We start from the raw sequence: 21552 nt of genomic DNA on the forward strand, positions 1-21552 counted from the left end.
TGGCTTCAGTAACTTAGAAAAGTAAAATCATATATATATATATATATTGTTAAATATATATTTAATATATAATATATATATTAAATATATATTTAACAATATTAAATAAAATGAGAGGAAGAGAAAATTTTTATATGTGTTATAGTAGCTCAGTACACAAGAAAGAAGTTTTCAAGAAAGTTTTTATACTCATTTAAACAATGTTTGGTAATATTAATTGAACACCAGTGTTTTTGATCATGGGGCATATAGTGTAAAGTAAAATAGATTTATCTTCCATCCACATGATGCTTAAGTTTGAATTAGGGAGACAAGAAGTAGGAGTATGGCTGAGGGGGAAAAAATTGATATCAACCATCATGTCCAAGTCACGTCCAGATCAGACCTGAGAGCAGGAACAGCAAGGAGATCACACTTTCTGATTATGATGAGAAAAATTCGCATGAAGTGGAGACTTACTAGATAAAAGGATATTCCTATACATTTTGAATGTCACAGTCTTGCATGTCAAAATGGAAGCACAATCACTACTTTGAAATAATCAAGGCAGAATTGTACCCAGACCAGTAAATAATACTAATATTATATTATATTATACCAGTAAATAATAATAATTTTTAAAAGCCTATTATTGACATTGTGTTTTAACTATTCAGTTACCTCTAATAACTATGTTAACAGCTTGGGAAACTATTGTTATCCTCAATAGAAAGGTAAGGTAATTGCAAGTACAGGTGGACAATTTCTAGTTAATGGGAGATTTGGCACCAGAGTCTAGGTCTCCTGATTCCTAGTTCTGACCTTCTTCTCTTCTATATACACCATTCTTCTACTAAGCTTCAAAATGAAGGGTAAGAATATTGATTTTAAAACTCATTTATTGATTCTTTATTCTGCTGGGGAGCAATGACCAGTATTTTTCTAAATAAAGGTATGTTTTATTATTTATCAGTGAATCCATGTACAGATGTTAAGACAAATTCTTTGCAAATGGAGATAACCCTGCTATGATGATATAGCACTGACTTTTGCCTACAAACACATCGATTGTGGAGTAAGTAATAAAAGAAGTCACATGACATCTAGTAAACAAAATACCAACAAAAAATCCTTTAGGAGGTATAGAATTGAGAGTCATTCAGGTATTGGTGCGTTTGCCTAAATTTGATGGCATTGAAAGAATCACAAAAGCTGAAGTTCTAGACCCAGAATTGGTTGTGATAGTTCCCTTGAATGCAGAAAGAGAAACTCATTGTAGCCATCCCAAGAAAGGAAAAAGGGTTCTCTGAGGTTTCTGAAGGTATGTTAGGAAATAGAGTTAACAATATGAACTTCTAGGTCCTATTTCTGGGAAGACATAGGAACCTTGATCTTCCCTTAATAATGTTGGTTTGGGCAAACTTTGGATCCATTGGGTCCAATCATGTAAAGGTCCCAAGGTATTGTATATCACTTTATCTCTTCAGAGGAGGGTGTGGGCAGAGTGATCTCTATCCTCTGTTAGTGATAACCTTTCTATTCTCTTTGTTTTACACCACAGCTGATGGACTTGATAGACTAAAACTTCCTCCAATTTGATTAAGGTTGATCTGGTTACTTATAATTGCGAGAAGCATAACATCATTTTGCTTGTACTATATTTTATTATGTAATATTTGATTTCCTCTAAAAATAGAGGAAAATTGTAATATTCAAAATGACCATATTAGTCAATGGCAGGGACAGAAATTAGAATGCCGCATACTCTGGCCATATGGACAATGGTTATGCCAATGTTTCTTAATACAAGAAAAGAATAAAATTATCCATTATTTAGTTATCTCTGATAAATAAAGAATCTTTGCTAATAAGGGAGAAAGGACAGAGAAAACATATGAGTTAAATTTTCTCTTTCTCTACCGTATTCTCTTCTTCTTTTTCTTTAGTAGCTTAAAAACCATGACCAGTATTTCCACAGTTCACCAATCAGAAATGGTCTTACTGAGCAAAAATTAAATGTATCAGCAGGAATATGTTCTTTCTGGAAGCTCTTACCTCTAGACTCAGGGCATATAGAGTTGGAGGAACTAGAATTGAGGACTCTAGTAGAGTATTATATTTCCTTTTCATCTTCTAGAAGCTTCTTGCATTCCTTTGTTAACGACTCCTTCTCTATATTCAAAGCAAGCAGTGTAGCATCTTTCAGTCTCTTTTCTGACTGCTACATCTGCTCCACCTATTCTCTTCTTCACAGAGAATTTCCCAAAATAATACTACTTGATTTAGTCTTTTCTACCTCTTCTTATTCCCATGTACATTTTAATGGAGGAGTTCTCATCACGGAATCAAAATCTCACATTCTTTTTTTTAATCCCCTTTTTTGGTACTGCGGACTGAACCCAGGGCTTCACATATGCTAGGCAAGCCCTCTACTACTTAGCGATACCCCTAGTTCTTCTTATTTTATTTTAATCATAACTAAGTTTCCAAGGCTGGCCTCAAACTTGTGATCCTCCTTCCTCAGGCTTATGAATAGCTACAATTGCAGGTGTGTGCCATGTATCTGGATTCTAGAAAATCACTTAAGGTGAGTGTTGTAGACTGGATGTCCCCTTCAAAACTTAAGTTGAAGCTCTAACTCCCAGTGTAATTTTTCTTGAAGAAAAAGCCTTTAAAGAGGTAATTAAAGTTAAATGAGGTAGTGCCCTAATCCAACATGAGTGGTGTCCTTATAAGAAGAGAGAGAGAGAGAGAGAGAGAGAGAGAGAGAGAGAGAGAGAGAGACCTGGATGCCTGAGCACAGAAGAATGACCAGGTAAGAACATAGCGAGAAGGTGGCCATCTTCAAATCAGGGGGAGAGGCTTCAGGAGACAATAATTCTGCTGGCTCCTTGATTTTATACTTCTAATCTCCAGAACTATGAGAAATAAATTTCTGTTGTTTAATCCTCCTACTCTGTGGTATTTTGTTATGACAGCCCTAGTAAACTACTATAGAATGGGGATTTTGGAGTTATGTCTATTGGTTGAAAAACATAGGCTAACACATGTCATATAATTAAACAAGTCAATTGAATATTTGCACTGATAGCTCATTTCTTATTACTTATTACCTATAGTATATTTTTAAATAGAAAAGATATAACTATTTTTTTAAAAAAAGTAGACCAAATAGAGTAGTTATGAACATGTACCTCTCAGATATTAGACTTCAAGGAGCATAATCAACAGAGAACCTAAGCTGTTATACACTGAAGTCCATCACCAAAATCCTACTTGTTCTAGCTGTTCCCTGCCATTGACTGGGGTAGAGGTGCTAAGTCAGACCCATTCCTGGTGGAGACTCCTGTGATAGGAAATCCTAGCTCTAGGATACCCATCTGCTTTGCTACAATTTCCCCTGAACGTCATGGCAGTCCAGGCTTCCTCCTCTCTACTTTGCCTTTCTTTCCTCTTTACTTTATGGGAGTCAGACCTACCCGTGGTTTGATGGCTCTCAGCTTCCTCTGGCAAAGGGGAACTTTGTTATGGTTTAGATCTAAAGATGTACCCCCAAAAGCTCATGTGTTAGGCAATGTATCAATGTTCACAGATAAAAAAATCAGATTTTGAGTGGTAAAATTCATGAGTGGATTAATCAACTTGATGGATCAAGAATGTGAAGGGGCTACTGGGTGGTAACTATAAGGCAGATGAAAATGGCTGAAGGAAGCATATCACTGGGGATGTGGTTTTGGACTCTATTTGCCCCTGGCTCCTCTCTCTCTCCCTCTCCCTCCCCTCCCTTTGATTCCCAAATGCCAAGAGCTGAGCAGCTATCCTCAGTCACTCCTTTCTATCATGTTGCTCCTTTCCACCTTCATCCCAGAGCAATGGAGTTGACTGACATGGACTGAACCTCTGAAACCTGAGTTCAAAATAATCATTTTTTTCCTCCTCCAACTTGTTCTTGTCAGATATTTTGGCCACAGTGATGAGAAACTGACTAACACATCCTTGTTTTCTTTCATAGGTGGCTTGCTTAGTAAATCCATTTTTTATCTTTTTTGGAGTGGGTACCAGGGATTGAACTCAGGGACACTCAACTGATCCATATCCCCAGCCCTATTTTGTATTTTATTTAAAGAGAGGGTCTCATTGAGTTGTTTAGCCCCTCACTGTTGATAAGGCTGGCTTTGAACTCAAGATCCTCCTGTATCAGCCTTCTGATCCACTGGGATTACAGGCGTACGCCACTGCACCTGGTTAGTAAATCCATCTCTTGCACATTAATTCTTTCTTGGAATCTGCTTTTTGGAGAACCCAATCTGACACTGTATTTTTTAAAACACAAGATTCATGTTTGGGTTGGTGATTAAGAAAAAAACCTTGTTGGGAAAGTCTTCTCTTTATCTGGAATATTTTTTTTTTTATCTTTACCTTGGTAACTCTTACTAATAATTATAAATTCCCTTTAGTATCATATCCTCTAGAAACATCAAGAATATCATTTTATTTTATTATATTTTTATCCTCTCCTACTTCTCCACCCGAAAGACATCTGGATTCATCTCCCCTCTCTGTGCTCCCACAGTACCTCTATCAGCAGGAACATTCTGTGCCTTCACCATTCTCTCCTCTTACACAGTGACCTCCTTCCAGCTTGTGACCTTGACTTTTTCTCTGAACTTCCAGGGTCTAGCTCAGGGCCACCATGTGATAATTACTGATCAAAAGGTGAAATAAACGGTGGTGGTGGCGGGATCAACCCCTAAGTTAATTCATCTCCAGTTCACTGTTTTAGGAAGTAGCCTCAAAGAAGAATTACAAAGGACCATAGAAGGATAATCATGTAAACATGGGTTTTCAGCTCGTCTGGCAAGAAAGAGGTTTTGGTGGAGTGGTTTGGGCCTGTGGGCAAAGGCTGCTTTGAAGAAAGGTCTTTCTGAGAGCTGCAGGTCTTATCTCAGGAATAGCACCCTCAAAATGCACCAGCCAGTTATCAGCAGCACAGAGGTGATGACAGTTAGCCTCTTCACTTCCTGAGTGAGCTTCTCAGTCACTTAAAGACCACTGGGAAATGTATGGCTCCACCCCCCCACCTTGAACTTCTTTTCGCTTGGGATGAAATGAGTAAATCTTGCAGCTCTATGATCTGAACTATTATTCACTGTTATGGGGCAAAGTGCCTGTTAAACATAACTACATTGCTTGAAAGGGAAAAGGAGCTCAGTCAAGATAAGTACAAGGTCCTTGACTTAGTGTTCTGTACTGTTCATAGGTTGTCTCATTTACATATTATACACACTTTGTTATTGTTGTCCCATATTTTTTTAAATGAGGAGGCTGAAATGCTGAGAGACTAAGTAATAGATTACAAAGATATGAAGCAGAAAAATCAGAATTTGAAAATAGATCCTCTTTCCTGAATTATAAAATGAAGAGCTTATCCTACCTAGTCTAGCTACTTAATATCCCCAGAACTTTTGTGTTAAAAACTGTTACTGCCGTCATTGTTACAGGCAAATAAAAATACTTGACAAGGCCACTAGCAGGTGGTGAAATGCAGGATGAATAGGGTATGGTGATGCACACCTGTAATCCCAGAGATTCAGAGGTGGAAGCAGAAGTATTATCAGTTTGAGGCCAGCCTCAGCAACTTAGTAAGACCTGCAAGTTAGTGAGACCCTGTCTCAAAATAAAAAATAGAAAAGACTGGGGATGTAGTGGTGCAACACCCTTGGATATGATCCCCAGTACCGGAAGGAAGGAAGGAAGGAAGGAAGGAAGGAAGGAAGGAAGGAAGGAAGGAAGGAAGGAAATGTTGGATGAACATGAGGCCAGATAGAGAAGAATAATAAGAAAATCCAGAACCTGCTGGCTATGAGGATGGAGAATTGGAGGGCCCTGGAAACTGTCCTCCAGGCAACATGTGAGGTGGCACTGAAACTCCCTAAGGAAGTCACCACTTCCAAGAGGAGCAAAGAAATAGGACCATTTTAATGGGAGTTTAAAATGGAATTGGGGAAGACAGGAGGAAGCTCAGCGACCTCCTCCTGTGTTCAGAACTGAGGCTGCAGGAGCAGTCCAAGAAAGTAATCTCTCCTGGAGGGGGCTGAGTTAAGAACAGAATTGGCAACAACATTGCTGTTCAGGAGATTTTGAAATGCTGCCAGTTAATTTAACAACAGTCTGCTTTAAAAAAAAAATATTGCATGGGTTTACATAGCCTTCATCTGTATTTGCTAAGCAAAGCTTATCATCACACTTTCCCCTTAATTTTTTATCTTCCTTGTACAATGTTCAATGTTGAATTTCATCAATATTTTCTTTTTTATCCTTGGATGATGGAAACCTCCATTTTTCCCCTTCTTTCTTCTTTACTTTAGAGAGAGGAGGAACACTTAGAATTTGCCCTTGAGACACAGTGTCTTCCAAATATTAGCTCAGGGAATAGAAAGGCTCTAAATTGCCATGTGCTGTTGTTTGCTGGAATAAATAATCATACAAAGGACTGTTTTTTTCATTCCTCTTTTTTCCAGCAGAGTTCAAACCAGGGTTATTTGCAGGTATCCTGTTGAATCCAATTGAAAGACTCTGAGTATCTCAGCTTACAATCTTGTGCCTTCTTTTCCTTTACCACAACCTTTTTTAAAATTTCTTTATTTCTTTCAAATGATCGGAGCTCTCCTGTGTGTGAGTGCATGCATGTGGGCTTTTATGGGAATGCATGTATCTTTGTGTGTCTGTATTTTTGTGTGTGGACATATGTGTCTGTGTAAATGTGTCTGAGTGTGTGGTGTTTCCTTCCTTTAAAGGAAATGCTGATTGCTTCACTGCTGAATTTCTAAAGCTCTGCCATCCACAGTTATAATTTACTAAGTATTCATAAACTGAAAGTCAAATGAATGGATGAACTGCTATATACATGAAGATCTTAAATATTCATTCTCCAAATCCATTGCTGTTTAGAAAGTTAAATGCACAAAGTGCCTTGGGGTGCCTTGAGGGGGTAGAGGTTATGGTAGTCTGGGCTCAGCGTTGTCAAATGTTCACTTGTGCACCTGCTTTTTAAAAAGCAGGTATTTCTTTCCTTTTTGAAAGTGGGAACACCTTACAAGCTGAAAGTCATCAAAATTCTGCCTTTCCCTATTCATCATGCATTACACTCGCCAAGCACAGATTAAGGCACATTATTAACCTACTCAATTACAATGGAACTCCTATGGAAATGTCTATTACAACCACATTAATATCTCATTAGTTCATCATGTTAATGTTATTACAGTGGTTATCAAAGGAATTGGCACTGATTGGTACCTAATTTTGAAGGGTTGTTGCCCCAAGCATCATTGGAGAGGGAGGCTCAAGAGCAGGGGTGGAAATCTGCTTTCTGTCTTCCTCCCTTGAAAGAAAGGAAGAAAGGAAGAAAGAAAGAAAGAAAGAAAGAAAGAAAGAAAGAAAGAAAGAAAGAAAGAAAGAGAAAGAGAGAAAGAAAGATAGGGAGGGAGGAACAAATGAACATTCCTGGCAAAAACATGCTTCAGAGGCTAAGGTTCAAGATATAAATCTATTTTGACAGGTGCAGTCATTATTCTTATCAGCTAGGATAGCATTATTCTTTTGTTTTAATGGCAGAGATAGCAAGAAGACAAAATTTATTTTCACATGAATGCCTAAGAATGTAATAACAATTAGTTAATATAATTAAATTATTACTAATGGTGATAATATCACGTCTGTGACTTTACAATGAACATGTAGCTCTGCTTATTTACATCTTTCCCCAGAGGAGCTGAAATAGATTTACAGAAGTTAAACCACTCCCATTTTCCCATTAATCTGCATACATTAAAAGAAAGAAAGCACAGGAGTTGATTATGCCATTTTATAAGGCATAATGACTTGCAGTTTCAAGTCATTCATTTGGTTGGTAATCTTCCAGGCTCGAGCAGTAAAGTTTGTATAATGCTAAGGAAGTGAAACCAAGAGTCCAGGTTCCATGAGTAGGGGTGAGTTTTAATCTCCGTATCTGCAGGGCCTCTTCCTGGGGTGTCCCACTCGGTAAATCAGAGCTTACTTTCAAGATGGAAAGAAGAGAAAGTCTGTTAATGACGCTGCCTCTATTCTATATTTTCCCATCTGTCTCCTTACTTTTCTCAGGTATTCAGAGTGCTCATGGTTTTCACAATGACATTTTGAGATGGGTTGTCAGAGTGGTTAACCTTTTGGTTTGCTTTTATTTTCTTAGGAAAGAAAAAGAAAAAAGAAAAGAAAAAAAGAAAAAGCTGATAATAAGGAATACAGATTTGTTAGAAGTTTGTATAGAAAGGAGATGATCAGTGGAGTAGAAGAAGAGGATTGAGCCGGAGGGAGGATGGACAGGAAAAGGGGAGAATGATGAAATGAAATCGGGCTTTATTACCTTATATGCATATGACTACATGACCAGTGTAACTCTACATCACATACAACCAGAAGAATGAGAAGTTATACTCCATTTATGTATGAGTCAAAATGCATTCTACTGTCATTTAGAACATTTAGAACAAATAAAAAGTGGTACCATATGTCAAAATGCATTCTACTGTAAAATAAATAAATAAATAAAATATAATTAATTATGTTTAAACAAAAAGAAAATAAGAAAGATGCCTTGAAGGCATTGCAGAAATCAAGAAAACTCACCCATTCCAGGACTCAAGAGCCTATCCCATAAACTCATTTAAAAGACTCCCCAGCATATATATATATATATTTTTTTGCATTGAGCTATCTAGGGAATTGTTTTTTGGATTAATTTCCCCTTGTTCAACTACCCAAGCACAAATAGGTGGCTGCAGCTGTGGCCCAAACAGACTCAGCTATTGGAAGCAGACCTTTGTGTTATCCATGTGATGCTTGTTTTTATTTCATATTGTTTTGGTACCAGGTATTGAACCCAGGGGTGCTTAACTCCTGAGCTGCATCCCAGCCCTTTTTATATTTTATTTAGAGACCGGGTATCACTAAGTTGCTTAGGGCCTCACTAATTTGCTGAGGCTGACTTTGAACTTACAATCCTCCTGCCTCAGCCTCCCGAGTTGCTAGGCTTATAAGCCTGGCATGATGCTGGTTTTTAGGTAAGCAGAATGCAGGAGTTGGATCATGAAGGATTCTGCAGAGATTTCAAAGGAAAGTGTGGGGGGCTAGGCAGAGCACAGCAGGGTCAGAGAGCTTGCAATTAGTCCCTAAAAGGGAAAAAAATGAAGTTGTGAGAGTAAAACTGAAGCTGAACTGGAGACCCCAGGAAATTAGAGATATCAGGAATGTGGAGCATCTACCAAGGAAAGCTTCAGACAGAGAGCAGAGACAACCAAAAAGAGAGTTCATGTGGGCTTCAGCCAGCAAGGCTATAGGGGAAGAGCGGCTCAAGCCTTCTGGGGGGGGGGGGCGGGGCGGGGAAAGTAATGGTGAAATGAATCTAAATTTTCCATACATGCACGTGCACATGCACACACACACACACACACACACACGTGTATCTCACAGCGACTTCCACCTTCATGTATGTCCACAAGGCACTAATTTAAAAAATATGTAAATAAATATCTATTCCCTTCAGTACAGGGAAGGGAATAGAGGGAGGGAGGAAGAGTGAGAAAGGGGAAGTACTGGGTACTGAATCAGAGCAAATTATATTCCATGCTTGTATATGATTATGTCAAAATGAATCCTAATATTATGTATAACTAAAAGGAACTAGTAAAAAAGAGAGAAAAAAAAAAAAAGAAAAAAGAGACATGGCAAAATGGGCCCCCTAAAGTGTAGGAGAGAAAACTGTGTCAGGAGATTATGAGGTTTTCTTCTGCAGTGCTCAGGACATAGGTGCAGGCATGTTGTTGGCTTGGGATTTTGCTGGGCGGGTACAACTAAAGGAGAGGGCACAAGGGCACAGCAAGTGTCTGCAGGGGAAACATGATGATGGATTGTGGAATCTCAACAGGGTGAGAAGACAAATGAGGTCATGAAAGGTATAAAGGACGCTGAAAAATGATAGGAGCAGCCAATGGGAGATTCCAGTGGCAGTTGAAGAATATTGAATCAAGATTGTTGGAGGGATACAAAAAAAAAAAAAAAAAAAAAAGGAAAAGGAAAAGAAAAAGAAAGAAAGAAAAGAGATGATCATGATGGTGATTCAGGTTGACTCTTTAAAATTTTTTTTTTTTTTTTTTTTTTTAGTTGTAGATGGACACAATACCTCTATTGTGCTGAGGATCAAAACTAGGGCCTCATACATGCGAGGCAAGGGCTCTGCCATTGAGCCACAATCCCAGACCCCAGGTAACCTCTTAAAGTGAAAATTTTGGAGTTAGTAGAGGAATGACATGGTCTAGAACATTCATGAGTGGTAGGTAGATTATTGCAACAAGGGCAAGTTAATCTGATTATTTAATCTGCTAATGCATGTTTCTATGTAATTGAGCAGGTTTAGAGATGGGGGGCATAGATTAGAAGCAGAGGTAAGGAGCAAGGGGAGAACCTACTCATCTTCAAGCCTTGTTGAACATTGGGTGTGAAAACAAAAGCAGCCATTGCTTGAAAAGGCTGACCTTGAAGTGGAGGCGAAGGCAACTTTCAGAGAAAAGGTTGCAAGCATAGGGGATTTTGAGTTGTACAGGGAACAGAGAAAGGTGTTAAGGAGTTATGAGAAGTGGTAGAGTCAGATTAGAGGAAGTACAGATTCCCATGGGGATACAGCATAAGGAATGAGACATGAATCTGAAGAGTGGACTCTGTCCAGACTGCAATGGCAGAGTGCAGTCCATGATTCAAGTAGTTCTGATAATTTTGAGGAGCCATGGAAATCAGATCTTACCATAGCTTCCACTTTGTGAATGATGAAAGTCAGCTTTTCATCATTGTGACAAAAATACCTGAGAAAAATCAACTTAAAGGAAGAAAAATTTATTTTGGCTCACAATTTCAGAACTTTAGTTCATGGTCAGCTGGCTCCATTGTTTTTAGGCCTGTTAGGAGGCAGAAACATCATGGCAGATGGAAATGATGGAGGAAAGCTGCTCACTTCATGGCAAAGAGGCGGGGGGATAGATAGATAGATAGATGGGGGGGGAGTAGTTAAAAACAAGATATATCTTTCCAGGACAGGTCCTAGTGATATACTTCCTCCAACTAGGCCCCACCTCCTACATTTTTAACTACCTCTTGATAGTCCATGGAATATCAATCCATCAATGTATTAATCTACTGATGAGATCAGAACCACAATGGCCCACCCCCACTCCCTGTATTCTAAACATTGCTGCATTGGGGATCAAGCCTTTGACACAAGAGCCTTTGGGGACAATTTCATATCCAAATTATAACAGGAAATATCTGTTACATAATGTGTAATGTGAGGTTGGAGTTGTGCCCGAGTGAGATGAGATGATCTTGAGAGGTACACAAAAGTTTCTCTGGATGTTCCTTACATTGTGTTATGGAAACTTTAAGAGTGGGTGAAGCTTTGCCGCATCTACTGCGAGAATGAAGACCATTCTCAGCAATCAGACTGTTGACAGTCCAGAAAATGTCGATATTACTCTGAAGGGACGCACAGTTATTGTGAAGGGCCCAAGAGGAACCCTCTGGAGGGATTTCAATTATATCAATGCGGAACTCAGCCTCCTTGGAAAGAAAAAGAAGAGGCTACGGGTTGACAAATGGTGGGGAAATAGAAAGGAACTGGCCACTGTTCGCACCATCTGATCCAGCCCAACTGATCATGTACAGAACATGATCAAGGGTGTTACACTGGGCTTCCGTTACAAGATGAGGTCTGTGTATGCTCACTTCCCCATCAACGTTGTTATTCAGGAGAATGGGTCTCTTGTTGAAATCCGAAATTTCTTGAGTGAAAAATACATCCACAGGGTTCGGAATGAGGACAGGTGTTGCTTGTTCAGTGTCTCAAGCTCAGAAAGATGCATTAATCCTTGAAGGAAATGATATTGAACTTGTTTCAAATTCAGCCGCTTTAATTCAGCAAGCCACAACAGTGAAAACCAAGGATATCAGAAAATTTTTGGATGGTATTTATGTTTCTGAAAAAGGAACAGTTCAGCAGGCTGATGAATAAGATCCAAGAGTTGTCCAGTCACAGAAACACGTCCTGGAGTCAATTTGATATTTCAGTGATGCAATGAAAGATCTCTATTGACTTTAACAAAAAAAGAGTGGGTGAAATAAGAAGTCTCTCCAAATGATGAGTTTTGTTTAGAAATTTTGAGGTAAATATTCAAAGAAGAATGATAAGAGACAGCTAAGAGTTATTTGAATTTTTTTATAATAAGCTTTTGGAGCTGCTTAATTGAAAAAAAAACTATATATTTTTATGCTATGATAAAAAGCAAAGAAATAAAAAAAACATATTCATAATTTTTAGAGAGGATGTGAATTATTTTATGGAAAGAAAACTGGATAAAATGAAATGAAGCATATCTGCAAAGACTGCCAATTGCCCATCATAACATCCATTCACCTCTTCCCCCTTAATAATGGAACCTCAATATTTAGCAGGGCACATTGCTTTTCAGGAAGTATTTTCCCAGCTTCCCTTCAAACTAGATGGGGCCAAATTATTCTGGCCAATGGTGGATTCAAGATAGCCACAGATTATTTGGCCCTCCTTCAACTGAAAGATGGTCTATAGCCCCCACCCCCTTTGAATTGGTCAGATGAGAAACACAAACTATACATAGAGGCCATGCACAGATGTCCTAGTTAAGAGTCCCAGTTGAGCTCTCTACTGACAGCCAGTTATGTGTGGAAAATGTCATAGACATCCAGCCCAACTGAGCCTTCAAATGACACAGTTCCATCTAACTGTAACTGCTTCTGAGTGACAACTTCCCAGTTGAACACATTCCATCCACAGAACTGAAGATAATAAGAAGGCTAAGCCATTATGTTCTGGTACAGTTTCTACACAGCAACAGGTAACTAGACTGGTGTCTTTGTGGTAGATGGCACTGTTGTTTTCATTTTTATTGTCTTTCCTTTGAGAGGATTATACATTCATTCCTATCGCCACATTACATACAATGCCTCCCTCTAGGAGAAGTATTCCCTGCTTCTCAGTTAATGTAAGTCTAGTCACATGGTTGGCTTTGGTTAATGGAATATGAGCACAAGTGACAAATGGCCCACTCAAGTAGATACTTTAAGAGAAATTGTGTAGATCAGCCATTTCCTTCCTCTGTCATCAGACTGAAGGCTGCTCTTCAGTTTGGGTTCCTGTATGAGTTTTCTGAAGTTGATCAAATACCATTGAGTAGGTGGCTTAAATTGCAGAAATGTATTTCTCATAGTTATAAAGAACAGAAGTCATACATCAAGGTGTCCTCAGGGTTGGTTCCTGCTGAGAGCCATGAGGGACGGATCTGTTCCAGGCTTATGAAGGCTCACCTTCTCCCTGACTTCATTCTGCACCTGTGTCCTAATTTCCTCTTTTTATAAAGATATCAGTTACATTGAGTTGGGGCTGTTGATGGAATTTAATTACTTCCTTCAAGACCCTGGTTCTTAATATGACTATATACTGAGGTATTACATGAATTTTGAAGGGACAAATTCAGCTTACAGCAATCCTGAAATAGTAGTAAATGTGGAATAAAGTGAGAAAAAAAAGACATTGTAAGCCCCTAATATTTTGGAGTTTCTTGTTTCAGTTTAGTGTAGCATAAGATAATCAGTACAGTCTGGTAAAAAGATGAGCACATTCTTCTGTCCTTCTTCTTCCTTCATGTTGCTTGGGATGTGGACAAGAAGGTTGACATTCTTAGCTTGCACTGTGAGGTGCATGCTAAGGATGGCTGCTATGTTTACTGTCTTGCCTACATGGGAAAAAGAAACTTCTATCTAATTTAACACAGAAGGGAAAATTAGGACAAAACTTCCTTAATTAGGATTGTGTTTCAGAGAGCTCTGATTGGACAAGGGGTGTGGGGAGAGGCAAACAGGTAGGGAAAATGAAAAGAGAGGATAAAGAACTCCCTTGTTTTAAATTTGTCTGTAAATTACAGTGGAACATGTGTATTCTGAGGGTTCTGCATCTGTGGAGTCTGCCAATCAAGGATTGAAATATTTTGAAAAAATAATCATGTATGTTTTGAAACATGTCCAGACTGGTCTTGTCATACTCATTAAACAATACAAAATAATTTATATAACATTTATATTGTAATAGTATTATGAGTGATTTAGAAATGATTTGAAGTATATGGAAGGGAGTGTGTAGCTTATGTATATATAACATTTTATATGAAGATGTTAGCTTATGCAGATTGGGGGTCCTAGAACCAATCTCCCATGGATTCTAACGGATGATTGTATAATTCAACGTCTTTTAAAAGACAGCCTTGTAAATGAGATTGTTGAGTAATCCCAGCAAACACAAGGTACACTAGAATCAGATATGGTCCCATGCCATTTTGTCATTCCAGTTTTCAAAAAGAGGAAGACAGATTGTGCAAACTATTGAATTATGGGCTTTATTTTATTTCCTGGAGTTCCAAGAAGAGGAAGTGGTTGGATCATCATTGGGGAGGCCTCATTTCCTAATGTGACAGATATATTAGACTAGGGTGCCAGGGCAGATGTGGTTGTGTGTACTTTGAAACTAAAGTACTGCATTTGAAAGGTTTTCAAGATGTCTCCATAGATCAGTTAGAGGAACATCCGTTGGATAGAAGATGGAAAGGGTGTGTGAAGGAGAGTTTCCAGCACGCTAGCTCTCCCTCATTCCTTGTCATGGAGCCCTCTCCATGGTAAGGGTTGGCTCCCCCTTGTGGTTGAAAATGGTTAATACTTGCCATGTGTGTAGACCGGGGTCCTCCTCTGGGAGCTTCCTTTCAGTAGTCAGGAAGCTTCTACCCCACATTGTGATAACAAAACTTTTCTCATATTTTATTGACTTCCAACCAGATTAAGAGTCCCTCTCTGGGTCAGTTTCTCTGCCCAAGGGAAAAGAATTTTAGCTTAGCTTAAGGCTGATTAACTAGGGCCTGAATCATCTTTCTCCAAAACATATTGGCTTCCTGGAGTCAGAAGGGTGTGATTATATTCATATATATGTATTTCTCAAAAATATAAATAACAAGAGAAGAGGGAGTGCATATTTGGTAGGCAAGCACAATATTCACCATTATTGGTTTTGAGAATGAGTTTCTTTAATTCTACTATGTAAAAATTTAAATTTTGATGAGATAAACATTCAGGTAGATTTATTAGGATTATTTCAGCCACAAAATACACTACAGTTAATTAAATGAGCAAACCCAAGGGGTAGAATTGTTTAGTATTATCTATTTTGTAGCTGAGACATCTTGGCCCAAAATTATGATTTTGGTTTAATTATAATCTAAGTTAACACTCTACCTGATTATAATTGACCAATATGTTTATCTTCTTTAAAACATTAGGAGAGGATTATGTTTTCAGTCTGGATAAGAATGAAAACAATTCTTTTTTAATTATAGGAGAGCACATATCTAGTTTATCTAAAGATTTGTATCAAATTGTTGTGGTATGAATTTAAAAGGAAGTTTTTGGAATGCAGTCCTTTAAAAACGCCATTTGAAACATTACTTTGGATTACTTAAACTTCAGTGTTGTTCTCAAGGTGATAAACACAAAAAAAGTCTCTTGAAAGGTCCTTAAGTGTCTTGGAGCATTTTATGAGAGACAGATTCTATTAAGAAAATGTCCGGAGTGGCTACTGTGTTTAGCCTGTTCTTTTGTGTTTCTTTTTAGGACAGTACTGGGGTCTGAACCCAGGATAGCACACATGCTAGGCAAACACTGCACTACTGAGCTACACCTTAGCCCTGATAAATCAGTAAAGTTAAGTGAAGTATAGTATACCAAGGGTCCCGGGTAAAAACTTTATTTCAAAACTAGGTTATTCCTTATGCTGAATGTTTAACTGAGAAGACAGTGTGTGCAACGTATTTTAAAAAAGAAACTAAAGAGTTTGAGCCCATATTTGGTGAAACAACAGATCTGTAATTTCTGGGAAGTTGAGAGAAACTCCTTTTGTAAATAAATCATCCCATAGGGTGTGTTCTAGAAGATTAAGGTCAAAGCAAAAAAAAAAAAAAGTTTAAACCCTGTCATTCACAACAGGGTATAATGAGTTTCATCAGCAGAAGATTGCCACTGGAGGACATCATCCCTTGAAAATAATTAAATATTCTGCAACTCCTTGTTACTCAAAGTGTGGTCCATGGACAAGCAAGATCATTATCATGTGAAGCCTGTTCGACCTGCAGAACCTCACCTCTATCCCATACCTACTGACCTGAAGTAACCTGAATCTGCCCTTTAACAAGGCTCCCAGGGGACTCATGTGCTCGTTAAATTTGATCACAGATTGCTAAATCTCAATTAGAGAGATTTGCACAGTTCAGAGTATTGCCGCTGGGGGTGGGGACGGGGGAGTTAGCAAAAGAATCTGGATTTCTACAGGTTCAGTCAACCCAAGTCCTTCAGCTTTCTCACAAAAATTTCAATTCCTTTTACTGTGATAGCTACTCATGAAGTTGAGCAACTTAAGTTTAAAGTCTGGATCTGCCACTTACCAGCTATATGACTTCAGGCGAGTTATTCCAACAATTGCAGACTAGTTTTTTCTTATCTCTAGAATGGGGATGATCTTAATCTTAATCTGTTAGTATGAATTGAGATGATAGGGAGTACAGGGTCTGTCACATATGAGGAAATCAGTGAATTTTTGTACTCTTCCTCTTTGCTGGAACATGTAGTCCATTGAAACAGAGTTATCTACTGTAAGTGATGCAGAGACTATAGCAATTCTTCCCTACATAGCAAAATGTGGTTCCTATAAAACAGATTTAAAACAGCTCTACTTGCCAAGTAAGTGGTTCACAAAATGATATTTAAATAATTAAATAGAATGGAATTGTTTAGTGTGGTCCATCTGGATGCCAAATTGCACCCGCCAAAATGATAATTTGGATTTTAACATAATTGATACTTTACTGTTCTTGAGTCTGATGTGTTAACAAGCTTTGCTGCTGCTTTGCTATTTAGCTTTTACTCAGTGGCTGCTTCTGAGTCTTCGTCTTGTTGCATTTCCTAGCCTTCTTTGCAATCCTTGACCAATGAGGGGTCAGAAGTCCATCCCCTAGTTCTTTCACTGCCCTGGTACCAGGGATTGAACCCAGGGGCACTAACCACTGAGCGATGTTCCTGGTCCTAGCAAGTCAGGATCTTGCTAAGTTGCTGAGACTGGCCTTGAACTTGTGATCTTCCTGCTTCAGCCTCCTGGGTCTCTAGGATTACAGGCACATGCTACTACTCCAGGCTCATTCCCTGGTACTCAGATGTATGGCAAGGGCAGGGGGTTGGGTGGGTTTCTAATGGGTTGTTGAATGGCTGAGAATCTGTTCCTGAAAGACAGTCTGGGCTGAACTTTCTAAACTCCTTGTACTATCAGTAGTTCTTTATGGTTAAACAATTCCCTGTCTTAAACTCCATGATCAGACCATCCCAGTATAAGAAGACTACATAGTGATGGATAGACTGCCTGGAGTGGTTGAGGACTTAAGGGTGATGCATGGGCAAATCCGTGTGACTAATGATGTGGTGGCTGTTCATGGATCCTCTCCTCTTGTGGGCTGCGGGGCTCCATGATTCCTGACAGTGCAGAGAACTTTCTGAATCATCTTCTCAATATGGGATCCTTTATTTTAGAAATCTTTTAAAAACCAAATATTATCTGTATTCTCATTACTCAGAATTAACTGTTAATTCACTACATTCCACTTTTTTCAATTCTGCAAATATTTTAATGAAATTATCGTGGTTCATTAAAATAGCTTGAAAATCACAACCTACAGCTTATTATATAATTTATTATCATTAGTAATATTCAAGATCTCTATCAATAATCATTCATCTATTTCTTTTCTCAAAAGAACAGAACTCTAAAAATAAATATTCATTTAAAAGTTAACATAAGTAGTATATTTGTTGCTCAATATAAGTTTTTTAGATGTTCCATAAATGGGATGATGGGACACAATGGGTTAATACCCTGTTTAGGCATCATTTCCTGTTTCATGCCCCCTCCCAACCTCTCCAAAGGCAACCAACCACCAATAGTTGGGTATGTGTCACTATATACCTTTATGAAAACTTATTTTATCTCTCTCCATATACATAACCAAGATGTACCATTATTTTGTGAGTTACTTTTTGAAGTATTATTTATGTAAATGATAACACATGGTGACATTGTTTTTGAAGATCATCTCCCTTTCTTTGACCTTGTGCTTTTGAGGTCAGCCATGTTGATACACCTAGTTCATTTTTTTAAAAAATATAGAGCTAATTAACTTTATTTAAAAGCGTCAAAACATTCAGTCTTAGAAATAGATCACATTTTACTCCTCTCATTTTTGCATTTGTAGATGTGGCTAATATCTAGCAGCTATCAGTAGATCTGTGAATGCCCAGCATTTCTATTTCCACCCCAGTGATTTGCTTACTTCACCATTATCTGCCATCTTCATCAGAGATTAGCAAATTAACAGGATTTATCCTTCCAGGTAAAGTGACAAATTTGTGCTTTATCCTTTTATCCCCTTATTGCTTAGAGGTAATGTTTGTACCCTCTGGCGAACTCAGAAACCCTAAATAAAAGACATACATGAAACAGCTCATTCATCAAGAACAGGGTAGCTCATGTGTCTACCTTAACTTGGTTGGCATTGTTAGACACAAACCAGAACAGAGATTATTTCCATGTTTAGGCTTCTGTATTCATAGCTTGCCTTTCACTCCATTGGCTGTAGAAGGAAGTTTTTGTGGCTTCTGTCAGAGAAAATGTGTTTACCCTTATTAGCAAAGTCAACAGAGTAATGACACTAAGGTCTTTGAGGTCATCTTCCTGTCACACTGAATGGAGCAGTTATTTTAGTTTAGTTATATTAATCCCCCATATAAATGGTATTGTCCAGTTTCTTTAAGACTCTTCATCTTCTGACACCCTCTATTAAGAATTTATTCCAAATAGTCAAATAAAAATGTGTCTGTGTAAAGTTGTACATCAAAGCAAAATATACCACAAAGCAGTTAATTGTCCTAGAAGTTGAGTTAGGTTTTAACTTTGGTGAAAATGAGCCCATAAGCATGACTAAGGGAGTGTGTGTCTGTGTGTGTGTGTGTGTGTGTGTGTGTGTGTGTGTGAAGGCAGAGCCACACTTGTGGCTGGCGGTATAGATAAACATGTTTCAGAGGAGCTATGTTCCAACTACCCTCTCTAATTACTGATGTTTCACTTTTCATTCCAATTAGAATTTTTTCCCCCTGAAGCTCCACGGATTCCTTCTGGTTGAAGTCTCCAGTGGCTATGTATTGCCAAATTCTAGAGTAAATACTCAGTCTTCAGCCTACTCTAGTCTTAGAATATTTGACACAGTTGACCACTCCCTCCTTGAAATGCTTTCCTCATCTGGCTTCCAGGGACAACATAGTCTCTTTTGAGAAAACTAGACCTTCATCTTCTCAACAAATGATATTTAAAAAAAATCGTTTCTTTTTTTAACTGGTGCGTTATAGTTATATATAAAATCAAAATGCATTGTGATTCATTCATCTATGAATCACCTTCCAGAACTTTAATGCCATTGTACCCAAGGTTTTAGTCCTCCTGTTTCTTTCCTTTTCCATTTCCTATTTTTTTTTTCTTTTTTGGTACTAGAGATTGAACCCAGGGGCACTTTACCACTGAGCTACATCCCCATCCCTTTTTAAATTTTATTTTAGATAGGGTCTTGAAAAGTTGGTTAGGGCCTTGCTAAGTGGCTGAGGGACAGGCCTTGAACATGTGATTCTCCTGCCTCCTGAGTTTCTGGGATTACCGCACTCAGCTCTTAACTGTTTTCCATGTTGGCAGATGTGATCTCATGTAATGTGTTCCCTTAAGTATCGTTAGTAATGCAATAAGTCTAAATTATACCTCCACTCCAGATCTTTTCCTTGGCCTTCCAATTCTTGAGCGCAATTTGCCTTTTTGGCGGATCCTCTTGGAAATAATTTGATAACTCTGCCTTAAAAAGTGTAGCACTGAAATCATGAATTCCATACCTCAAATGTTTTTCCCATTTTAAAAAATGGAACCTCCATTTATCAATTGTTCAGGCCACAAATTCTGACTACTTTCCCTACCTTTGTGTTCCATATCATTCAATCAGAAAATGTGCTTTTATCTTTAAAATATATCCAGACTGTGACCATCTTTCAGCATCTCCATCCCTACCAGTGTAGTCCAAGTTGCAATAATTTCTTCATGGTCTGTGCCAATAGCTTCAACTAGCCTTTGTTTTCCCGCTACTGTCTTATAATACACTGATCACTGCACAGTAGCCTCTTTTAAATATTATTTTCTTGCTTTAACCCTTAAGTGGTCTCCTATCATGGTTGGAACAAGATAGAAAGCACTTCCAGGAGTTTACCACATCGGAGGCATGGCCTTTTATGGAGCCTATGCATCTGATATTCTTAGCCTGGAGTATTCTTTGCAGATATTTTCATGGCTTACCCTCTTACTTCTCTCAGATTTCTGTACAAGACCCAGTTTTCAAAGCCCTTTCTGATCACCCTATCTATATCTTTCCGCTACCCTCTTTTTCCCGAATCTGCTTCATTTTTCTTTCCATTTCTTTGTGCAGTATCTATTTCATTAGAACATATGTTCCACATGGGCAGGGACTCTCTTTAATTCACTATTGTATACCCCAAACCCAGGCTAATGCCTAGCAGATGCATTTGGTAAATTATTTAATGAATCGATTCTATGCCATTCTTGTTGCTCTTTTATGTTTTCATTATAGTTATAATTATTGAAAAAGTATCATTTCAGAGGATGTTGTCCAAGAGTCATTTGGTTTCCTTGCTTTTATCCCCACTGTACCTGAGCCATTACATATTTTCATAGGCATGAAGAAATTGCTCAAGAAACACTAATATTCTGTGGACATTTTGGAAGCCATGACATCTCATGCACTTTTTTGGGTTCCAGCCTTTCCACTAAATATTTTGTAAAACTTCAAGAAATTGTAAGCCGGACAGATATAAAATCAGAAATATTATATATAGCATACATTTGCTTGTTGAGAACAATAAAAGATGAAGAAAAAAAGTGCCTAAATTCTTGATCTTGCATATGTACATATATGAATACATAGCTTTAAGTATGTCGTTCTCCGTTCAAAAATCTAAAATAGAGTTTGCCAAGAACATCATGGATTTCCTCAATGATTACATATGTAACATTTATAATTGGAATATTATATGCATGCAAATGAGCACAAAATAATGCTAAGAGTAAATTAAGATGGGGATTTCTTTAGTAAGCGAGTTTTTTTTCCTATACTTGGTATGTAGTAGAAAGAGAGCAAACATTAACCCTGTATATTTCAATCACTGCAAATGTTGAATTAAATGTTTTTTCTAATTGAGAAGGTGTTACTGTGATTTAACTGTTCAAAGCAAGGGCTGAGACCCTCATTTTCTTGATCCAGATGTGAG

The 21552-nt window shown here is 38.1% G+C and overlaps 1 pseudogene; it reads left to right on the forward strand.

Moving 5' to 3' along the window:
• Positions 1-11477: 11477 nt before the first annotated feature.
• Positions 11478-12123, forward strand: LOC114105016 (large ribosomal subunit protein uL6 pseudogene; annotated as a pseudogene).
• The last annotated feature ends 9429 nt before the right edge of the window (positions 12124-21552 follow it).

Source organism: Marmota flaviventris, chromosome 13 (genome assembly GCF_047511675.1).
Source record: "Marmota flaviventris isolate mMarFla1 chromosome 13, mMarFla1.hap1, whole genome shotgun sequence".
Classification (NCBI taxonomy): Eukaryota; Metazoa; Chordata; class Mammalia; order Rodentia; family Sciuridae; genus Marmota; species Marmota flaviventris.